This window comes from Triturus cristatus, chromosome 8 (assembly GCF_964204655.1).
Source record: "Triturus cristatus chromosome 8, aTriCri1.1, whole genome shotgun sequence".
NCBI classification, from domain to species: domain Eukaryota; kingdom Metazoa; phylum Chordata; class Amphibia; order Caudata; family Salamandridae; genus Triturus; species Triturus cristatus.
In genome coordinates, this window is record NC_140591.1 from 1,187,787,389 (window position 1) to 1,187,808,514 (window position 21,126).

The window sequence follows — 21,126 nt, forward strand, 5'->3', positions numbered from 1 at the left end:
ATTTCTCTTCTCTTCTGCACCTAAAAGCAAACAAGCAAGAAAAACATTAGTGAGAGGTGGCATTGTTGCAGTTTGAATTAGTAGTACAAACAGTATCATTTAGTGTGGTTACTTAAGTTATAAATAACTAAAAAAAATACGGTGTAACCATTCAAAAGTAAAACCACACCAACATAAAATGTCATTTACAATCAGGAAGGATAAGAAAAAGCAACAACATACAGATGTAACTCTTTGCTTATGTGCATTAAGTTGGGATGTGGCACTCAGGAAGGCGCAGGTGACAATGGAATAATCCTAAGAACATTAATGCTGTTGTGTGGCTGTGTGCCATTGGCAGACAAGGAGTTAATGGATTTTGGGAAAATGTGAAACAGAAAATTACAAAAAATTATTTTTAAAAATGTAATATTATTTTTAAAAAAATGTAAAAGAAAATATTTTTTTAAATAAAAAACAGAAGAAAAAAAGGAACAAAATAAAAAAACTTTAAAATGTTTTTAATTAAAAAAAGGAAAAAGAATATCATTTTCTTAACTTAAAAATAAAGAAATAAATAAAAATTAAATAAAAAACATTTATTCAATAAAAAGATAAAAAAAATGTGTTTATGTACTAGGGGATTACCATGAGCAACCCATTGGGATGTGGGAGACAAGGAGAGGTGCAGGTGAAAAATGCTAAAAGAGATATATATTAATATATATAACACTGTTCATACAGTACAGGTACTATGAGGATTGTACAGCAACTAGTCCTCAAGCATATTATTAAACTAATATCAGTGAAAAGTAAAAAAAAATGAACATAAACAAAAAGGCTTAAGCCTCTACATTCAAGCATATTATTAAACTGATGTCAGGGAAAAGTAAAAAAAAATGAACATAAACAAAAAGGCTTAAGCCTCTACATATAAAATGGCTTTAAAAACTGAAAAAGGATGGACAAAATGACCACATGGTCAAACAACAAGCAAGGAAGCATGGCCACAACAAAGATCACATGTAGGCTTCTTACAAAGGCACACTGGCTGGCTACATAAAATGGCCACCAGCCACAGGGTCAGACAACTACAACTAGCAAGGAGCAATGACCACAACAAAGAACACATGCAGGCCTATGGCAAAAGCACACTGGCTTGCTATACAAAATGGCCGCTAGGCACATGGTCAAACAATAACAACTAGCAAGGAGACATGGCCATAACAAAGAACATATGCAGGCCTATGGCAAAAGCACACTGGCTTGCTATACAAAATGGCCGCCAGACAAATGGTCAAACAATAACAACTAGCAAGGAGACATGGGCATAACAAAAAACACATGCAGGCCTATAGCAAAAGCACAGTGGCTTGCTATACAAAATGACTGCCAGACACATGGTCAAACAACAGCTAGCAAGGATACATGGCCTCAACAAAGAACACATGCAGTCCTATGGCAAAAGCACACTGTCAGGCCACACAAAATGGCCACCAACCACGTAGTCAAACAATAACAACTAGCAAGAAGGCATGGCCACAACAAAGAACACATGTAGGCATATGGCAAAAGCACACTGGCTGGTAGTGGCTACACAAAATGGCCTCCGTCACATGGTCAAACAACAAGCATGGAGGCATGAATTACAAACTACACATGCAGACACAACAAAACCCTCAAATCCAATGGTATATATGCAGTAGACAAACAGAGTGATCCCTCCAGCTCAAAGTCCAAATGAGAAGGGACTAGGTGGTGGACAAAGCACTGGGGGGAGCCTGCTGGACAAGAACAGGAAGTTAGAGCCTCTGGGGCACTTCCTCCTTGTTGAAACAAAGTAAAATAAAAAAGGGTCCCTGCACATGAAAACCAATGCAAACAGTCCATTTGTGAAGATTATTAACTCCAAATTGTCTTTTGAGGGGATTTACCTGCTTCTCCAGTAGAGAATCTTCTCTAGGTTGCAGCTGTGGTCGGCTGCACTCAATAGTGCTCGCCTACGTCACAAAAGGATCGTTGGAAGTTGCTGGCTCAGCCTAAAGCTACGTTTATGGCTGAAAAATCTTGCGGGATCTCGCAGGCAGCTAGCAAATCTCGTGGGCCTTCGCAAGAGCCCAACAAGTCTTGACGTGCTCTCAGTGAGCGCAAAATGACCTGACGAGTACATCAACGGAAAAAGAATTCCGCTCCGTCGCAGAGTTTATCAGTAACTAATTTGCCGAATTCCGCAAAGCCCAGGCCTAGATTAATGGTAAGGTTTCCCAGCAAAGTAGATCAAGCAGTTTGACATGTAGCACAATATCGTAGACATAGAAATGCCATACACCAGCACATTAACATTTAACTACGAGACTGAAAATGGACAAGCAAACTTGGACAATGGATACATTGAACTCCTCATCTTTTAATCCACAGGCCAAAACATTATCCACTAGGCTACAAAGGCCTCGTGTTATGAGATTACTGCCCTCAGGTGTGGTTATGTTTCTTTAGCTGCCTCAACTGAATAGCTAATCCCTATTCAACTTTTATCTTGAAACCTTCAATGTGACAAAACATTTATCTCAGGTTGCAGAACAACTCGCAAACTTCTATAACAATAAGTATTTTAAAGGGAATACCTATCTGAAGAACCAGAGCTCAAGAATATCCATCATCAGCCGAGCAACAACCGCTGTCACAGAAGTTGCCTTGCCTCTAACTTTATGCTATACGCATTGGCCATTTAGATGATTTTATGATCCAGGAGTAGCTCCCATCACTCTAAATATTCCCGAAATCTGAAAAGAATTGCAGTGATGGAAATATATTGAGTTCAGGAAAGTACAAGCCTTATACATTCAGTTATGGCCTTCTTCCACAACTGAGATGGGAAGAATAACCTGCACAGTAAGAGTCACTTTCCCTTCACAAACTCATAAGACAACCGCATTCAGCTACCACCTCAAAATGACCAGCAAGGGGAAGCACCAAGAAATAATTGAGGGAAGGAGTTAAGTGGACTGAATCTACACAGCTAGTCACTGCGCCTATTTTGTTTAAGAAAAACATAAAACATTGGTCTTGTACACTGTGGCCCACAGTTCACCATCAGCTGAACCCCACATTGCCCTGAGAAATGGACATTCCCAATAATTTAAACTAAGAGGAGAGAGGAGGAATGAACTGGTGCCTTGCAAGCTCAGACCCTTGCACCTTCAATATAAACATGGGGAAAAGGTTATTAAAGAAGGGCCTGGACTAATGTACAATCCCATCCTATCACAGCATAGGTAGAGAAGTCCCATGCCCTATGTGTCACTTAAAGCACAATAAGGGAATGCCAGGCCTCTAGGATATGATGCTGCATGTCTAGCGAGCTCCCAATAAACAGAGAATAGAGAAGTCGAATTTGTGCCATCACATGTTCAAACATGGATGTAGACCCTCGCTGCAGCACATTCCAAACCAGATAAAGTTGGAAAACAAAGAAAGAAAGGGACTTTTGTTGGATACAAAGTTGAATCTAAAGCAGTCGGAAACATACAAACAAGAGTTTTGGTTGAAGATTCAGGTGTTTTTGTCCTCGCGGCAACTGGTAGAGCTAAACATTTTTGTTGTATGAAAAGGTCTTGCATCATTCTCTATTCCTGTTAAATTACTTATCTACCTAATGTAAGAAATGTGACGAAGCGGAGGGATGAAGTGGCAGACACCGTGGAAACGATTATCAAAGATAAATAAACATGTTTGTATTTGCTCACACTTATATTTACTCCTACATATGGGTTTAACTCTCCTTTTTCTTGTTAGTTACCATTTCCAAGAGAGTATGCACACCAGTATGAAGTTTTGCATGTCTTCAGATGGAGGTTGTGCAGCTTACAACAGAATTTGCAAGCTTAGAGTTACTGCTAGTAACTTTTCACCTTTTGAAGAAGATCTCCACCTCTGGGGTCGAGATATCACTATAGGAAAGTATAGTGACATTTAGGAGAATTCATTATTTATGAATCATGAATTTTATTTATTAAATTAAAAAAATATTCTAATGAAATGTAAATGCAAACTTATTTAATATATTCATTATTAGCCTTTGTAGGCACTGGGTTTCCATCCCCTGAGGGCCACACTTAATTTTAACAGGAGGGGAGGTCGCGTCGCCTAGATCTCTGTGCCAATTGTGGGCCCGAGAACCCCATCTCCTGAGGCCAAATTAGGCCCTGGGAACCCCATCCTGAGCCAAATTGAAATAAAAAGGGGAGGGGCCATGGGGTCCGCCTCTCTGAGTATTATTAGTCCCCGGAAAACCCATCCCCTGTGGCAAAATTTTATTAAAAAGGGAGGATGGCTGCATGCCGCCACGCACCCAAAGCACATGTTGGGGGCCGCATGGGGAACCCCAGGGCCCAGCAGCCCCTTGCAGGCTGCCCGCATTGCTCCCTCCGGGATGAAGCAGCTATCTATGCTTGCTCCCTCCTGATGGGAGCAATATTTGTTCTGTTTCTGTAACAGAACATAAGTCTGCTACTGGCCGGCAGAAACATGTTTAAATCTCCTGCCAGCCGGGAGCAGACTTGCCTTCCCTGCCTGTTCTGCTGCAGGCAGGGAAAGTATATTTGCTCCCATCTAGTGGGAGATGTAAAAATGCTCTTACCAGGTAGGAGCTAATATATGCTTCCCTGTCTGTGGTAGTGCAATCAGGGAAGCTACTCTGTCCTGTGGTGAGTACTTGAACTGGGGTATGGAGTCTCCTGGGCCTTTTAATGGTCAAGGAGGGAGGCAGCGCAGCCTCCCTCCTTTTTACAGTTAACTACAACCCCGGTTAATGGGGTCCTTGGGACCTAAACAGGGTCTAGAACAGAGTGTCGAGGGAAACCCTGGGTTTCCCTAGGTCTACGAAGCCTCTGAGGGGGGGGGGGTCCTCTATACACAATTTCAAATGTCAAATAAAGTTAACTAATTTAACATTGGTTCCTATGGTGTGTTTGTTTAATTCCTTGCCTCCATTGTTTTCTATGTTAGTTTTTGAAAAATGGCCCTATTTGAAGGGTAATCCTGAACTTTTTGCCTTCCTCCTCCTCTTTTTCTGACCTTCTTTTTGTTGGATTTAGGACTCTGGACACTTTACCACTGCTGACCAGTGCTGCGCTGCATGTGCTCTCTCCTCTAAACATGGTATAATTGGTTTACACCTGTTTGACATATTTGATTTACTTGTAATGCCCTTGTAAAGAGCCACCCACAGAAGGCGCCTTTCAAACCAGTCTCAGTCTGCCACTGCAGGACCTATGTGTGCAGTTTACTTCGACTTGGCACTTAAAACTACTGCAAAAATAGTAATACCATTAAACTGTTATAGCAATTACATTCAAATGAACATAGTAACGTTTATACTAAGAACATTCACAAGAGAGAGCACTTATCTGGCTGGTGAGCGGCGAAGAAAGAGGAAGTGCTGTTCCTTGGGATGTTCTGATCTGGTTACTGCTCTATCTGATTGGTGGACCCTAAGCTGTTTAGCTTGGACTCCGGGTTGTAGTCCTTTGCAATGTTAGTTTGGCAGTTGAGCCTAATAAATAAAGAACGTAAACTATAGCCTGCGCATAATCTGAGTCTACGGTCCTGACACAGCTATAATGAGAAGCATTGTAAGTAGTTGGCAAAGAAGACACCGAACATTGTCACATTTATTGTAAATTATTGTGCACTGTAACATTATTATAAAACAAACAAACTTTTGGCCAAGACAGTGAAAGCATATGACAAAAACATGTTCTTATGCCCAAAATGCCTATCACGTTTTCATTGTTATCACGAACAGTGGGTGTTGTGCTTAGGAACCCATCAGGTATTTCTCTGCGCTCCTTCACAGATCTCTGTGTTTTTGTCTCCATACCTGGTTGTATTATCTATCTGAGTAAAGTACTTATATAGAAGGAAGCCTAGAATGTTGTAAATATAGCTTGAATATTCATTGGACAACAAGCAGAGGACTGTTTACAGTATAGCCAGGTTGTCAATCAAGAGAAAAGTTGTAAAAAGGAAACACCTTATATGTTATAAACCTCTAAATTAATTGATCATCAGATAGAAGGGTTCTGGGTTCCTGCAACATAAACAAAGAATAATGTTTATATTATGAAGTTCTAATATAATTGATCATCATTCAGAAGGCTGTCTGTAATGTAAACATATACCAGTGCTAAAGTGAATTTGTTCTCTCCTGTAAACATGGTAACATTGGTTTACACTTGTTTGGCATATTTGACTTTTAAGTTCCTTGTAAAATGGTATGCCATGTACCCAGGGCCTGTGAATTATATGCTGCTAGTGGGCTTCCAGTACTGATTGTGCAACATACAGAAGTAGCCTTTCAATCCTGTCTCAGGCCTGCCACTAGAGGGCTTATGTGTGCAGTTTACTACCACTTCGACTTGGCATTATACGATAATAGTAGTACCATTAAACCATTATAGCAATTACATTCAAATAAACATAGTAAGGTTTACAATAAGAACATTCACAAGAGAGAGCCCTTATCTGGCTGCTGTGTGGCGAAGAAAGAAGCAGTGCTGTTCCTTGGGATGATCTGATCTCGTGAAAGCTCTATCTTGTTGGTGGACCCTAAGCTTTTCCGCTTAGACTTACGGGGGTTGTAGTCCTTTGCAATGTTAGTTTGGCAGTTAAGCTTAATAAATGAAGAAAGTAAAGTAGAATCTGAGCCTCCAGTCCTGACACAACTATAATGAGAAACATTGTAAGAAACATTGTAAGTATTGTAAGTAGTTGGCAAAGAAGACACTGAACCTTGTCACATTTATTGTGAATTATTGTGCACTGCAATAATATTATAAACCAAACAATCTTTCAGTCAAGACAGTAAAAGCATGCCACCAAAACATGTGCTTATGCCCAAAATGCCTTTTACATTTGCCTTGTTTGGGTAACAGCGGGTGTAATGCTTAGGAACCCATCAGGTGTTGCTCTGCGCTCCTTCGCAGCTCTCTGTTTTTTGTCTCCATACCTGGTTGTATTATGTTGCTGAGTAAGGTACTTATTAAGAAGGAAGCCTTTAACTTTGCAATTATAACTTGAATATCCATTGGAAAGCAAGCAGAGGATTGCTTATAGTATAGTCAGGATGTCTATCAAGAGAAACGTTGAAAATATAAAAATCTTTCATATTATAAACCTCTAAAATAGTTGATCATCAGATAGAAGGGTGCCTGCAACATTAACAAAAAATAATGTTTATATTATGAAACTTCAATATAATTGGTCATCAGACAGAAGGCTGTCTGTAATGTAAATGAATAGGCATTTGTATATGATAAAGCTTTTAGGTTAATTAGTCAGCAGACTGAAGGGTGCCTACAATATAAACAAAGAAATATATTTATTACATACAGTGCTAATTTAGTTGGCTAACAGGCAGAAGGGTGCAAGTGGCATTAAATATGAATAGTTTAATTACAGTCAGAGAGCTAGTTGTCAAAGTCCTACCCTTAGAAGACTTTAACAAATACCAAAAACATTGCTATTAAACAAGTGCTGTGGAGCTTGCTGAAATCATACATAATGCATGATATCTTATAGATGATTTCATGCTAAATTTGTACATGATGAAGGTCTTCACTACAAACAAAATGAGCATGTGGCCAAGCAAAGTGATAAGCAGAGAATGTTTTTCAAAGTGTCAGCCCACAGTGATATAGGAAGCATGATAGAGCAGGAACTGCCTAGCAACAGTGAGGCATCCTCAAACCTGCTCAAGGCAGTCACAGAATTGGCAATCACTGAAAACTGCGGAGCCCAGCGTCTCACCAAGATGGTTCAATTCTAATATACACCCACTTACAAATCTCGCTGTAGAGAATTCTTGTGGCTCAGTAGAGGTCGATGGACCTTTTCCACTGTAGGTTAATTAGAGCTTTCCTAAATCAATTAAAAAATCAATGACAATTGGAATTTGCAATCATTCAACGATGAAATGTTGGTAAAAGTTACAAAACCTTTATTTATCATAAGGTTAGAATATCTAAATCTCTTTATTTAGATTAGAAGGTTACAGAAATATAATATAGATTTGATTGGAAGTCAGCATCAGAAATATTCAGTGTTTCGTAATTAAACCACATAAGCTAACTAAAACGACCTATTCTAAATAGAGCCCATGAAGAGTTCTTCTCGAGAAGAGCGTATTAGAAAATGAACTTCTCATATAGAGCAGTTCTGGAAACTCAGCTGAGTTCTCTACATCTACAGTAACAGCTGTAATTAGAGGTGTGATCCTTGCCCTAGGATTGATCACCAAAATCCAAAAGGTCCATGGCCACTGCCTTTAAGCAGCTGGGGAGTTCTGACTCTATGGGATCAAGGGTAGTAGGAAAATAAGCCATAGGTCTTTGGACTCCTCCATGCATTGGTGTTAACACTGAGAGGGTGCACCCATCTCTTTCACTGCAAAATAAAGTACATTATTTTGTATAGTCTGGCATTCCTAGAGCTGGGGCACAACATACTTTGTTTTCAACTCTAGGAAGTCTTTGGTGCATTCATTGTCCCAAAGAATTGGTTCAGACATGTCTCGATGTGTCAGCCTCAGTAGGAGTTTTGCCGTTAGTGAAAAATTTGAAATACATTGTCGACAATAGCGAACCATTCCCCAAAACATCCTGAGCTCAGTGTCCTTGGAGGATTCATTTTCAAAATGGTTTCCACTCTTTCTGGGGACACCTTCCTTTATCCTTTCATGATAATGTGTCCCAGGTAATGCAACTCTTTTTTGGGAGTACTGTAGTTTACCTGGAGACACTTTGGTGCCGATTACGATCCTGTAAAAAATTTCCCCGTACGACTCGTATCCGGTCTTTTTACCGTACGAATCGTACAAGTGCCGTACAAACTGCCAAGTACGATTCGCATGGGAAAAAGTCCATACGAATCGCATTGGGAATTATTCCCCACACGTCCTCGGGTCGGAAAATGTGTCTGACACATCCTCGGACGATTTACCGTACAAATGTGAAAAGTGAAGTCCGACTGCGCTAGTACGATCCATCCCGTGCGTCCGATGTTACAACCGGATGGAAAAAACACCGTCTGCACCGAACTCCCATAGCAACCATGGAGACATGTGCCTGCATACGCGCCCAACACTCCCCCCAGCCCTCCTATGTACGAGTCGAATCCCCACCGTGTATGTACACCCGTGTATGTACGAGACGTACCCCCACCCGTGAATGTACACCTGTGTATGTACACCCGTGTATGTATACCCGTGTATGTACGAGACGTACCCCCACCCGTGTATGTACACCCCCGTACGTACAGCCCGTACCCCACCCACGTATGTATGGAGCGTACCCCCACCCCAACGTGTATGTACGACCCGTACCCTCACCCGTGTACGTATGGAGCATACCCCCACCTCAACCGTGTATGTATGGCCCGTACCCTCACCCGTGTATGTATGGAGCGTACCCCCACCCCAACCGTGTATGTACGGACCGTACCCCCACCCGTGTATGCATGGAGCGTACCCACACCCGCGTACGCATGGAGCGTACCCCCACCCCAACAGTGTATGTACAGACCGTACCCCCACCCGTGTATGCATGGAGCGTACCCACACCCGCGTACGTATGGAGCGTACCCCCACCCCAACCGTGTATGTATGACCTGTACCCTCACCCGTGTATGTATGGAGCGTACCCCCACCCCAACCATGTATGTATGACCCGTACCCTCACCCGCGTATGTATGGAGCGTACCCCCACCCCAACCGTGTATGTACGGACCGTACCCTCACCCGCGTATGCATGGAGCGTACCCCCACCCCAACCGTGTATGTACGACCCGTACCCTCACCCGCGTATGTATGGAGCGTACCCCCACCCCAACCGTGTATGTACAGACCGTACCCCCACCCCAACAGTGTATGTACGACCCGTTCCCTCACCCGCGTATGCATGGAGCGTACCCCCACCCCAACCGTGTATGTACGGACCGTACCCCCACCCCAACCGTGTATGTACGACCCGTACCCTCACCCGCGTATGCATGGAGCGTACCCCCACCCCAACCGTGTATGTACGGACCGTACCCCCACCCCAACCGTGTATGTACGACCCGTACCCCCACCCCAACCGTGTATGTACGACTCGTACCATCACCCGCGTATGCATGGAGCGTACCCCCACCCCAACCGTGTATGTACGACCCGTACCCCCACCCCAACCGTGTATGTACGACCCGTACCCTCACCCGCGTATGTACGACCCGTACCCCCACCCCAACCGTGTATGTACGACCCGTACCCTCACCCGCGTATGTATGGAGCATACCCCCACCCCAACCGTGTATGTACGACCCGTACCCTCACCCGCGTACGTATGGAGCGTACCCCACCCCAACATTCTAAGTACGGAGCGCACCCCAGGCCCCAACACCAGCACCTTCACCCAACATCGCGCATGTACGAGTCGTACCAAGCCAGACACAAGGACAGCACTGTACAACAAAATTGCCCAAGTACACACCGTACACATGCTAAAAACGCACGTACACAACCAGGACAAAGCACAACAACACAAGAATACACTATTCGAATGGCACAAAGCCACAAAACATGTCCAACAAGCACAAATACAACACATTCACTGACCTGCAACTGCCAAAATCCCAAACAGAGGCCCAAAACACAACCACTCCTTATAACACACCCACCCAAAGTTCAAACACAGCCACACGACCAATGGACCAATAAAAAGGGCCCACAGACACAAACCATGAGCCTTTGCAACAGACTCACTGCTGCCAGACCCCACAGACAACCTACAGCACCATACTTGAACCTTTACTACACCTTACACTTGCACACCTTCACACACACACCTTCACAAACACCCCCTCATCACATTCACACACACACCTGCACAACCACACCCACACACACACAACCATCCACACCCACACCCCCCACAACCATCCACACCCACACCCCTCACCATGCCCACTAACAAGAATCCAAAGTTCACTAGCCAAGAGTTGGAGGTCCTTGTCGACGAAATCCTCAGAGTCGAGCCACACCTCTTTGGAACATTGGTCAGACAGATCAGCATTTCTGAAAAAACAGCCATGTGGCAGAGGATTGTCGATGCTGTGAATGCTGTTGCGTCCACCAGAAGGACAAGGCATGAATGCCAAGCCAGGTGGTACGATCTGCGGAGGAGGGTCCGAGCCAAAATGACCGACGACCACAACCAGGCCAACATCACTGGAGGAGGGCCGCCCCGCAGACCCGTACAATACCATCCCTGGGAGGAGAGGGTGATGGCCATACTGCCGGTGGTGGCAGTGGATGGATTAGAAGGACTCCGAGACCCGGGTGAGTACACAAACAACTCACCTCACATGGAGGGAACGTCATCCACAACCAAACTCACAATCAGTCACGCAACCACCCCAAGCTATCGCATGACTCAACCACACTCCATGAACACGCACATGCCACTAGCGCCACCATGCCCCATGCACCCAGCTGGACAATGCCAAGTCACAGGTCACAGAAAACACCAACACAAGACACGGTAAGCCGGATGGCGGGAGTGTGGGCCCCAAAAATCACATAGTGCAACTCAGAAGCAGACAACAATGCCCTCTGCCCATATGGCCTAGGTCACAGCCAGACAAACAGTGTGTCCCCACACAGGAAAGACTTGCCAGCAAATGGCGGACGCCTTGCATTAAGACATGGGGGTGAAGGCATGTTTTGCACATGACAGCAGCTAATGAACAGCCAACACTGTGAAAGAGTGGCAGCACACACCACCACAGCAGCAGCGCAGACACAGACACTACACCCAATGGGTGCCTGGAGATCAGAAACAAACTCACATCAACAAGCCAAGGGCCATTCAAAGATCTGCTAAAAGTGTGTGCCTAGGAAGCTGGGCTGAGGTGACAGAGGGTGACACACAGAGGGAGGGAGAGGGGGAGAGAGAGGGAGGGAGACACAGGGAGACGGACAGAGGGAGGAGGCTGACACAGGGAGAGAGGGAGAGGGGGACAGAGAGGGAGTGAGAAAGGGACACACAGGGAGACCAATTCAGCCTTGTGGGGTGTGGGAATGTCTGCTCATCAGCAGGTGGACTGCGTGCATGTAGACAAGGGTGGCCAGTGCCTGAATCCCCCTCTCTTCTCCATGGCAAAACACAGGGCCATGTCTCAACCTGTGCACGAGCACAACACCAGCTACCTGCATTATATTAGTGTGTGGAACAACTCCATGTGCCCACGTACAGTGCAACACGGAAGGCGCCAATGCATGGCTCGCCACACCTGCTCACTCCACTGCTGACTGCAGTCACAATTGACGCAGCAAGTAAGACTGTGCCACACATAGGTAAAGTCTCAAAAGTTGTGGCCAAGGGACATACCCATGCACAAGTGCACTGTGAGTGGAATGCAAGACATATCCAAATTCCCAGAGGAAAGGTGCCAACTTTAAAACGAATGAAACATGGATGTTGCATGGAACATAAATAACATTGTCTCTCTCACACACAGGTCAACGTCGTGGATCACCCCCCAACACTGGGGGGGAAGACTCACAGGACCCGGCTCTGCGGGATGCCGATCCCGCCGGCAACGACGACTCTCACCACTCTGTGAACGACCCCGACCAACCTGGCCCCTCTGGTGTCCAACCACCTGCAGCACCTGCGTCAGGTACAACTGGGCCAACCACCACCCCCACTCCTGCCACATCCCAGGAGACACCCAGGATCCCTGCCCCACCACCACAATGCAGCCAGGCTCACCAGGAGGGACACGGTGTACCGGGCACCCAGGAGGAGGCAGGAGACAACGCTAATGCCACCCCTCAGGGGTCCCGGGGTCCCGGGGACACGGTGTACCGGGCACCCAGGAGGAGGCAGGAGACAACGCTAATGCCACCCCTCAGGGGTCCCGGAGACCCGATGTGCCCACAAGGGCAGGCCAGGTGCAAGTGGGCAGGGGTGGTGGGAGTGGAGGACGGCGGAGGCGCGAGCCTGACCAGTTGGCTGTGGAACCGGTATATTCCCATGTCAGAAACATCCTGGACACATACCGGCAGGACACCACGGGCATGGCCCAGGTTGTGTCCATCCTCGAGGAGATCAAGACCCAGCAGGCCCAGCAACATGCGGAGCAACATGCCTGTCTACTGCGACACCAAGAGCGGATGGAGGACAGACAGGCTGAGCTCGTGACGGTGTTCACAGGATTTCACAGTACACTCCGTCGGATAGCCGACAACATGGGCAACCCTCCCTGTGCCACCAGGCGTAGAACATCACCACCCACAGGGAGGGATCAGGAGGAGGAGGAGACATCCGACGGAGCATCCTAAACATCGTCACGGCCTGCTTCTGAGGGTTCCCGCAGGAGGGCGGGTCGTCCACGGAAAAGACCGTGAGGGTCGGCGCAACAGCACCATCTCCCAGGACACCTGGCCTGGCACCTGGCCCACTGGACCAACAGCAGCACATCAGCAAAAGACATTCTCTGCCACATGGACCTGCTGGTCACTGTCTGACCAATGTTGACAAAGACTGTGGCATGGACTCTGAGGATTTCCAATGGCAAGGACACCAACTCCCCTAGTGAACTTTGGATTCCACACACCCGGAAAGCCCCTCATGTCATACCCCCCCCACGTACCCCAACAAAAATAAAAAGTTACACGATAAAGAGATGATGCCTACATTTTGCATTATTACCTTACATGTGTCTTGTTAAGTCTAACCATGCCTGAGTTCTCATATGACTTCAACCATCCACACCCTGGGGCCTGAGTCTGGCACAGGACACACATGGGTCACAATGTATTAGGCAAGACAGACATGGAGCACCATACACACCCGTGATGGGCCCAACCAGCTGAGGGGGTGGCCGTGCAACCGGGCCGACAGACATATTGAGTACAGCGACAGCCATGCGCAGAGGTCAGGGATCATGTGGAGTGTCCTGGGGGCACCCAGGTATGTGTGGACAGGTGGCAGAACCATGTCCTGCAAGCTTGAGTCAGGTGGATGCAGAGAATGGTGGCCTGGCCAACGTTGGATGCATGGGGATGGCACATGTCACAATACCCACACAGTCATGGACATCATGCACAATACACAGTCTAATCCCACACAAACAGCTTGCATCTTGCTACTCGACACATAGACACATAGCCACTATCATGGAAAACCATGCCAGACATGCCGTATGCACCATGGCAACACACCAGCATTGGCTGAGAATAGGCACCTTGGAGGCATAGGGACACCTTTATTATTCATGTATTCGGGAATGCAGAGGCAACTCGGAGTACACATAAACAGGTCATGTGGAGTAACATGTGGGTCCAACACTGGAACCCCCCTTCTGCAGCACAAATGCGTGATAGCCATGGAACTGGCACACAAGTGTCGGCTAACAGCTAAACACCCCCTGCTGCTCACGGAGAGGCTGCCATACACCATTGATCCTCTGATGTGGAAGTCCCACACCATGTCAAGCCAATGCAAACCGTATGTGTCCGAGGGCAGTGTTACACACATTGATGCCATCATCACAATCCACTATCCCATCACAGATGACTGTCAACAAGTCTGACCATCTATTCAGGTGTACCCAGCTACATGTCATGTGTCCCATGGTGATGCGACATGTCTGCAGAGGAACCAAACATCGACAGGGGCAGTGTGCACACCTCAGAAACAACAGCCACACCCAATACACCCCTGATGCATCCCCTACCCTAAGGAGACTTCCAAACTTGTCCGTGCGTGTAACACTGAGTCAGCACACGATGACGTGTCCATGAGGAATAGCAGTGCCACAACAATGCAACCAGCAGACGGCATGCGCAAGTACCTGGGGATGAGAGACACACAAGAAGTCAGCCACAAAAAGCACAGCCACTTGCATGTGCATGTACTCGACACATGTAAGGATGACAACATCCTAGGTCACAATTATGACTGGGGAAATACACTCATCACTGGCACCATCACTCCAGTGACACATCCACACACACCTCTGACTCACGTGGCATACATGCAGATGGACACACACATCGCAACACATGCCACACGGGGACCAATGCGTGCACACACAGACACTGGTACTCACCACTAAGCAAAGAAGTCGCGTATGAGCCGACTCCGGATGTCCTCTTGCGGAACCACATCCTCCACATCACTAGCCCCATTGCCAAGCCCTTCGTCCTCCACGGGTGGATGGTCCTGATCATCTTGATCCAGGATGAGTGGCACAGCTTTCTCAACTGCCATGTTGTGCAGCATGCAGCAGACCATGAAGATTTTGCAGACCTTCGCCGGGGCATATGGGAGGGCGCCGCCGGTCTTGTGGAGGCATCTGAATCGGCTCTTCAGGAGGCCAAATGTCCTCTCTATCACTCGCCTTGTCCGGCCATGGGCGGTGTTGTAGCGGAGCTGGGCCGGCGTGATGGGGTTGCGGAGAGGTGTGATCAGCCATGGCATGTTGGGATAGCCAGCGTCCCCTACATGGAAACCACATGGACATAAGTAGGACAGGAGAAGCGGTCGTGCTGGAAGTCTACGCAAAATACAGGACAGACAGAGTGTACCCACCAACAACACATGCTCGTTCGTTGCGCAGCTGCGTCATCATTTCAGGCACCCTGCTACGCCTCATGATGTAGGCATCGTGTGCTGATCCTGGAAAACGAGCACAGACATGTGAAATCACCATGCTGGACAGACACACCACAAGGGCATTGATGGAGTGGTAGTGTTTGCGATTCCTGTACGCTACCTCCTGTGCCTGTGGTGGTACCAAAGCCACATGTGTCCCATCTATGGACCCAATGACATGGGGCATCCCTCCCAGGGCATAGAATCCACGCTTGACCCCAGTCAACAGTTCAGGAGTTGGGAAATGGATGAACTCATCCAGGTGAAGCAACATGGCCTCTAAGAAATCATGCAGCACACGGCTGAACATGCTCTGGGACATGCCACCAACATGAGCTATGGTATATTGGAAGGTACCCGTGGCAAGAAAATGTAGGGCTGCCATTACCTTCAGCTTGGGTGTCAGTGCCGTAGGATACCTGTGCAGCGGTTGCAGGTGTGGTGCCAGCCTTGCCGTCAACTCCTCAATCAACGGTTGGGGGAAGCAGTAGCACCGTATACAGTCATTATCCCGCATGTCAACCAAGTCCGGAATTGGTCGGGGAAGAGGCGGCGCTCTGCAGTAATTTGGAAGTGACAAAGAAGAGTGAGTGCACTACAACAACAATTGATTTGTACTGAGTACATGTTAATCTGTCAATACACATATGCTACATACGGAGTCAGGTATGTGCCACATGCCCTGGACACGTATGGCTGCCAGGTGACACTCCTACCAAGACCCAGCTACACACGGAGATTGTGAACCTCCACATGCCATGGCATGGGATTAGCTGTGTCCCAGTGTAAGTGAACAGCCAGACGCAACACAGGAGTGACATACATCAACACATCAGCAGAAGTAGGATGTCGATTTCAGAGACAGGTAGCGGAACACTAGAGCCACAGGTCACATGACATTACACTAGGACAGCCCACACACCTTGCCATGAAGGTGTACATGTAATGACTCACCACACATTCATAGAGAGGATGCAGACATGTCCTTGTTCCGCTACTCCGTGTCCCATGCATACATACGCACCTCACATCCGATACCATATGTGGCCTGGTGTGCGTAACAGTGTGCCATGTCCATCTACACACAGACACATGTTGGTTGCTGCAACAGCTGATGCTTTTGAGGGAGCACCAACATCAAGCTAATGGGAACACACCACACATACATGACATAGACACATCGTGCACCGTGGGTAGTCACATGTCTGGTGTGGTAACCCCTGTAGCGGCATCAGGGGACACTTGCGTGTGTTGTTGACTGTGCCATGCCAGTGACGCTCATCCCAAGTGTGCAGTACGACATGCACACATGTCAAAGGGGTTAAGGGCATGCCTGGCACACATTGCACCGTCACACATAACATCTGTACACATCTCATCATACATCTGTTGCCTTCTCGACTCAGGAGTAATGTGCCACATCACAGCCTTTCACACCTGTGCCCCACACATGTAGTACTGCCCAGACAATGCCTTGATGTCCATCCATGGACAAGTATGTCAGCTCTATTCCTTCCTGTGAGCTGCCTGTCACCACTGTGATGTGTGAAAGGCACCGTACATTCGCTCAGAGGGCCTGTGTACGTTCCCTATCACTATGGGAGTGCTGCCGTATGCGTACCCATAGTAATAGTGAGCGTACGCACGCGTGTACGGTCCGTATCACTATGGGTACGCATACGCGAGCACACCCATAGTGATAGTGAGCGTACGCATGCGTGTACGGTCCGTATCACTATGGGTACGCATACGCGAGCACACCCATAGTGATACGGACCGTACACACGCCTGTATGCTCACTATCACTATGGGTACGCATACGCGAGCACACCCATAGTGATACGGACCGTACACACGCCTGTACGCTCACTATCACTATGGGTGTGCTCGCGTATGCGTACCCATAGTGATACAGACCGTACACACGCCTGTACGCTCACTATCACTATGGGTACGCATACGCGAGCACACCCATAGTGATACGGACCGTACACACGCCTGTACGCTCACTATCACTATGGGTACGCATACGCGAGCACACCCATAGTGATACGGACCGTACACACACCTGTACGCTCACTATCACTATGGGTGTGCTCGCGTATGCGTACCCATAGTGATACGGACTGTACACACGCCTGTACGCTCACTATCACTATGGGTACGCATACGCAAGCACACCCATAGTGATACGGACCGTACACACGCCTGTACTCTCACTATCACTATGGGTGTGCTCGCGTATGCGTACCCATAGTGATACGGACCGTACATACGCCTGTACGCTCACTATCACTATGGGTACGCATACGCGAGCACACCCATAGTTCTAGTGACCGTACACACGCCTGTACACTCACTATCACTATGGGTACGCATACGCGAGCACACCCATAGTGATACGGACCGTACACACACCTGTACGCTCACTATCACTATGGGTACGCATACGCCAGCACACCCATAGTGATACGGACCGTACACACGCGCGTACGCTCACTATCACTATGGGTGTGCTCGCGTATGCGTACCCATAGTGATACGGACCGTGCACACGCCTGTACGGGCCGTTGCTATGCATTTGGGGTGCCCTTGGGCCCCGGAACGCACCGTACCTGTGTGTGAATCTCCAAATTACATAGGGGACACATGAGGGACAAGTATAAAGGCCTACATGCATGCTGGTTGTCATGGAGACCAAGTTTAAAGTATGAATTTTTTTCTGCAGGTGCACAGCAAAAGTCAGTTTGAATGAATCTACTTTGTTGCAATGTGGTTCTGGAGTTGACATCATGCTCAAGAAAAAAACCAATGAAAACCCACTGACTGTGCTAGGTTTGAAGGGATTGGAGGAAACATAGGATGCAAATGTGAGTGACCAATCACTCTGCACTCCTGTGCATGAAACAGGCCAGCAAGGCAGATATAAGGCAGCCAGGTACCATGAGAGAGCACTTGCCTGCACATCTTTGGATTCTACGACCCAGCTGCTGCTCCTGATTCCCTGGAACCATGTCAAGGTCAAGAGAACCTGGCATTGCTGGATGTGATCCTCCCACAGTACCCCCTGCTGTATGGGCGACCAGGGTATCAGGTGAGTGCAGAGTCCACTAGCACAGACTGTGTCCCTTTTTTGTGACTGTGACGTCTGCCATTGTGTCCAGGTGTGACACACATGCAATGTACTGTAGGGGGGGTCCCGGGGGGGGGAAATGCCTGATGTCTCCCAGCCAGGACGGACGGTCACAAGCGGCGCCTGGCCCAGGTGAGAAAACGCTGGCAGGATATCTGGTGCTGGACGCGGAGGATCACACGGGTCCTGCTGGGGGACTCACCTGAGACCCATAAGAACCGCGGGCGCCACCGTCTGACCCACATCCACAAGCGTGTGCTGGCGGTGGTCTTTCCAGACTTGGACAGGCGCTTACAGGAGAAGCAGCAGCAGGAAGGGGGTAGGTACATGTGTGTTTGTTGTGTGTCACCAGCATTTGTAAGTGCACAGTTGCATGGATACACTGCCAGGGTTTAAAGGTGCTGTGCAGATCCTGTTACCCACAGTATAGCGGTGCTCTCCTGCCTCCCTTCCCCTCCTTGCAATGTGTTCCCTGGTCTGTGTGTAGTCACTCCTTCACAAGGTTATGTAGGCTGGCACTTTATCCACGTGAACAATGCCTGTAGCATCATGTGTGGGGGTGGTGTGTAACAGGTTTTGGGACCTTGCCTGTGCCCTGTCCAATTCAGTACTTGTGGGTTCCATGTCAGTTGGCTGAGTCCAGACATGGGAGTTAGTCTCTCAAGTGTCATGCCTTACAGCACGCATGTCCTATGTTGTGGCCTGTGACATGATGTGCATGAGTGTGCGATACGCATAGTGCAGGGATGGTGGCATGTGTTGCTGTCATTCCCATTCAGGACCATGAAGTTGTGTGGCCACTACTGTCCCCTGGGGCATATTTTCCTAGGTGTCATGTGTGTCATCACAAAATGTGGACACTCTCAGTGTCTACAGCATAGGTTGTGCTCTGTGCCATTGTCCCCTGGCACCATGTATTTTGACGTAAAATGTAGTACAAGTGTCCACCGTACAGCCTGACCTGATTTTCCTTGTTCATACTCACGGTGGCCAGTGCCTGTGTGTCTTGTTACAATCATCTGATGATGACTATTTGTACATGATTATTTGGACAGGCGCACCTTGGGTATTTTGTGTCCAATCTTGCATTTATCCAGCCCATGTGTATTTCACCCAGACTAAGAGATGTAAGTGCTTCCTGTGTCTCAACAAATTGTCTCATGTAGGGGGTGGTTGGTGCGGGCAAAGCCTACATGTCAAAACCTGATATCTCCTTGCTAGGTGTGGCCAGTGTGTGATGTTTGTCTGGACATACACTCAAGGTGCAGTGAGCCAGTCATGTTTTCAGTATTACCTATGCAGCATGTGCCTCAAGTTCATGGATATGGTCCCTGCTCATCCCTATTTTGGGCAACGCTGTGTGGTGCAGATGCAGTGCTGGATTGTCCCCAGGGCCTGGCTCCTCTGTCAAAATCCATTTCATGTCATTTGCTATTGTGTCATGCTCTCCATAGTTTTTCAGTGGCATGGTGGGTCAACCAACTGTGTGTTGCATGCCCTACATATGTACCTTGTTTTGTAGATGTTACTCATCTTTCTTTTCAGGCTATGCACTGTAACCTATGTAGATTGGACTCATGTGACATATGTATACAGGTGTATGATTAATTGCTGTCTCTTCACCTTGCCCACAGCATCGTCGGGGGACACGGAGGGAGATATCAGCACAGACGGAGCGGAGGGACCGAGCACCAGTGCCAGCGGTGACATCGTGGCTGGCACATCGAGTGGAACTGAGGCGGAGGAGAGTGAGGCTGAGGACCTGTCCACTGCCACCACAGAATATGAAGCTGACGGGTCCAAGGATGATCTCTCCGAGTGGGCGGAGGCTGCACCAGCAGCTGACAGCGGAACAACATCTCTCCCCGCCCCCTCCATTGCCATCAGCCGCCTCCCACTTGCTCGTGTCCCTTCCCAGCGTGCCCAGTCACCACATGTCTCCTTCCTGCCAGGCACCGCACCCCTTGACCCTGTCTCCACTGCTGCCGCCAATGCCGAGTCTGTGGACATCCAGCGGCAGTTGCAGGTTGGTCAGGCTGCGATGCTTAATGTCCTCCATGGCCACAGCCAAGTGCTGAACAACATGGAGGCATACTTGGAGGGCATTTTCTCATCGCAGGCTGACCAACGCAACTTGCTGAGGTCCATTGACTCGACACTGACTGCAGCAGTGGGTCTCCTGCAGCACTTCGTCCAACCCCCTACCCCTGACCCATCCACACTTCCCACTCCCATGCCTGTCCCACGTACACCCAGGCATCAGCATGCACCCACCACAACAGACACAGGCACCACACCAGCAGGGAAGGTCAAACG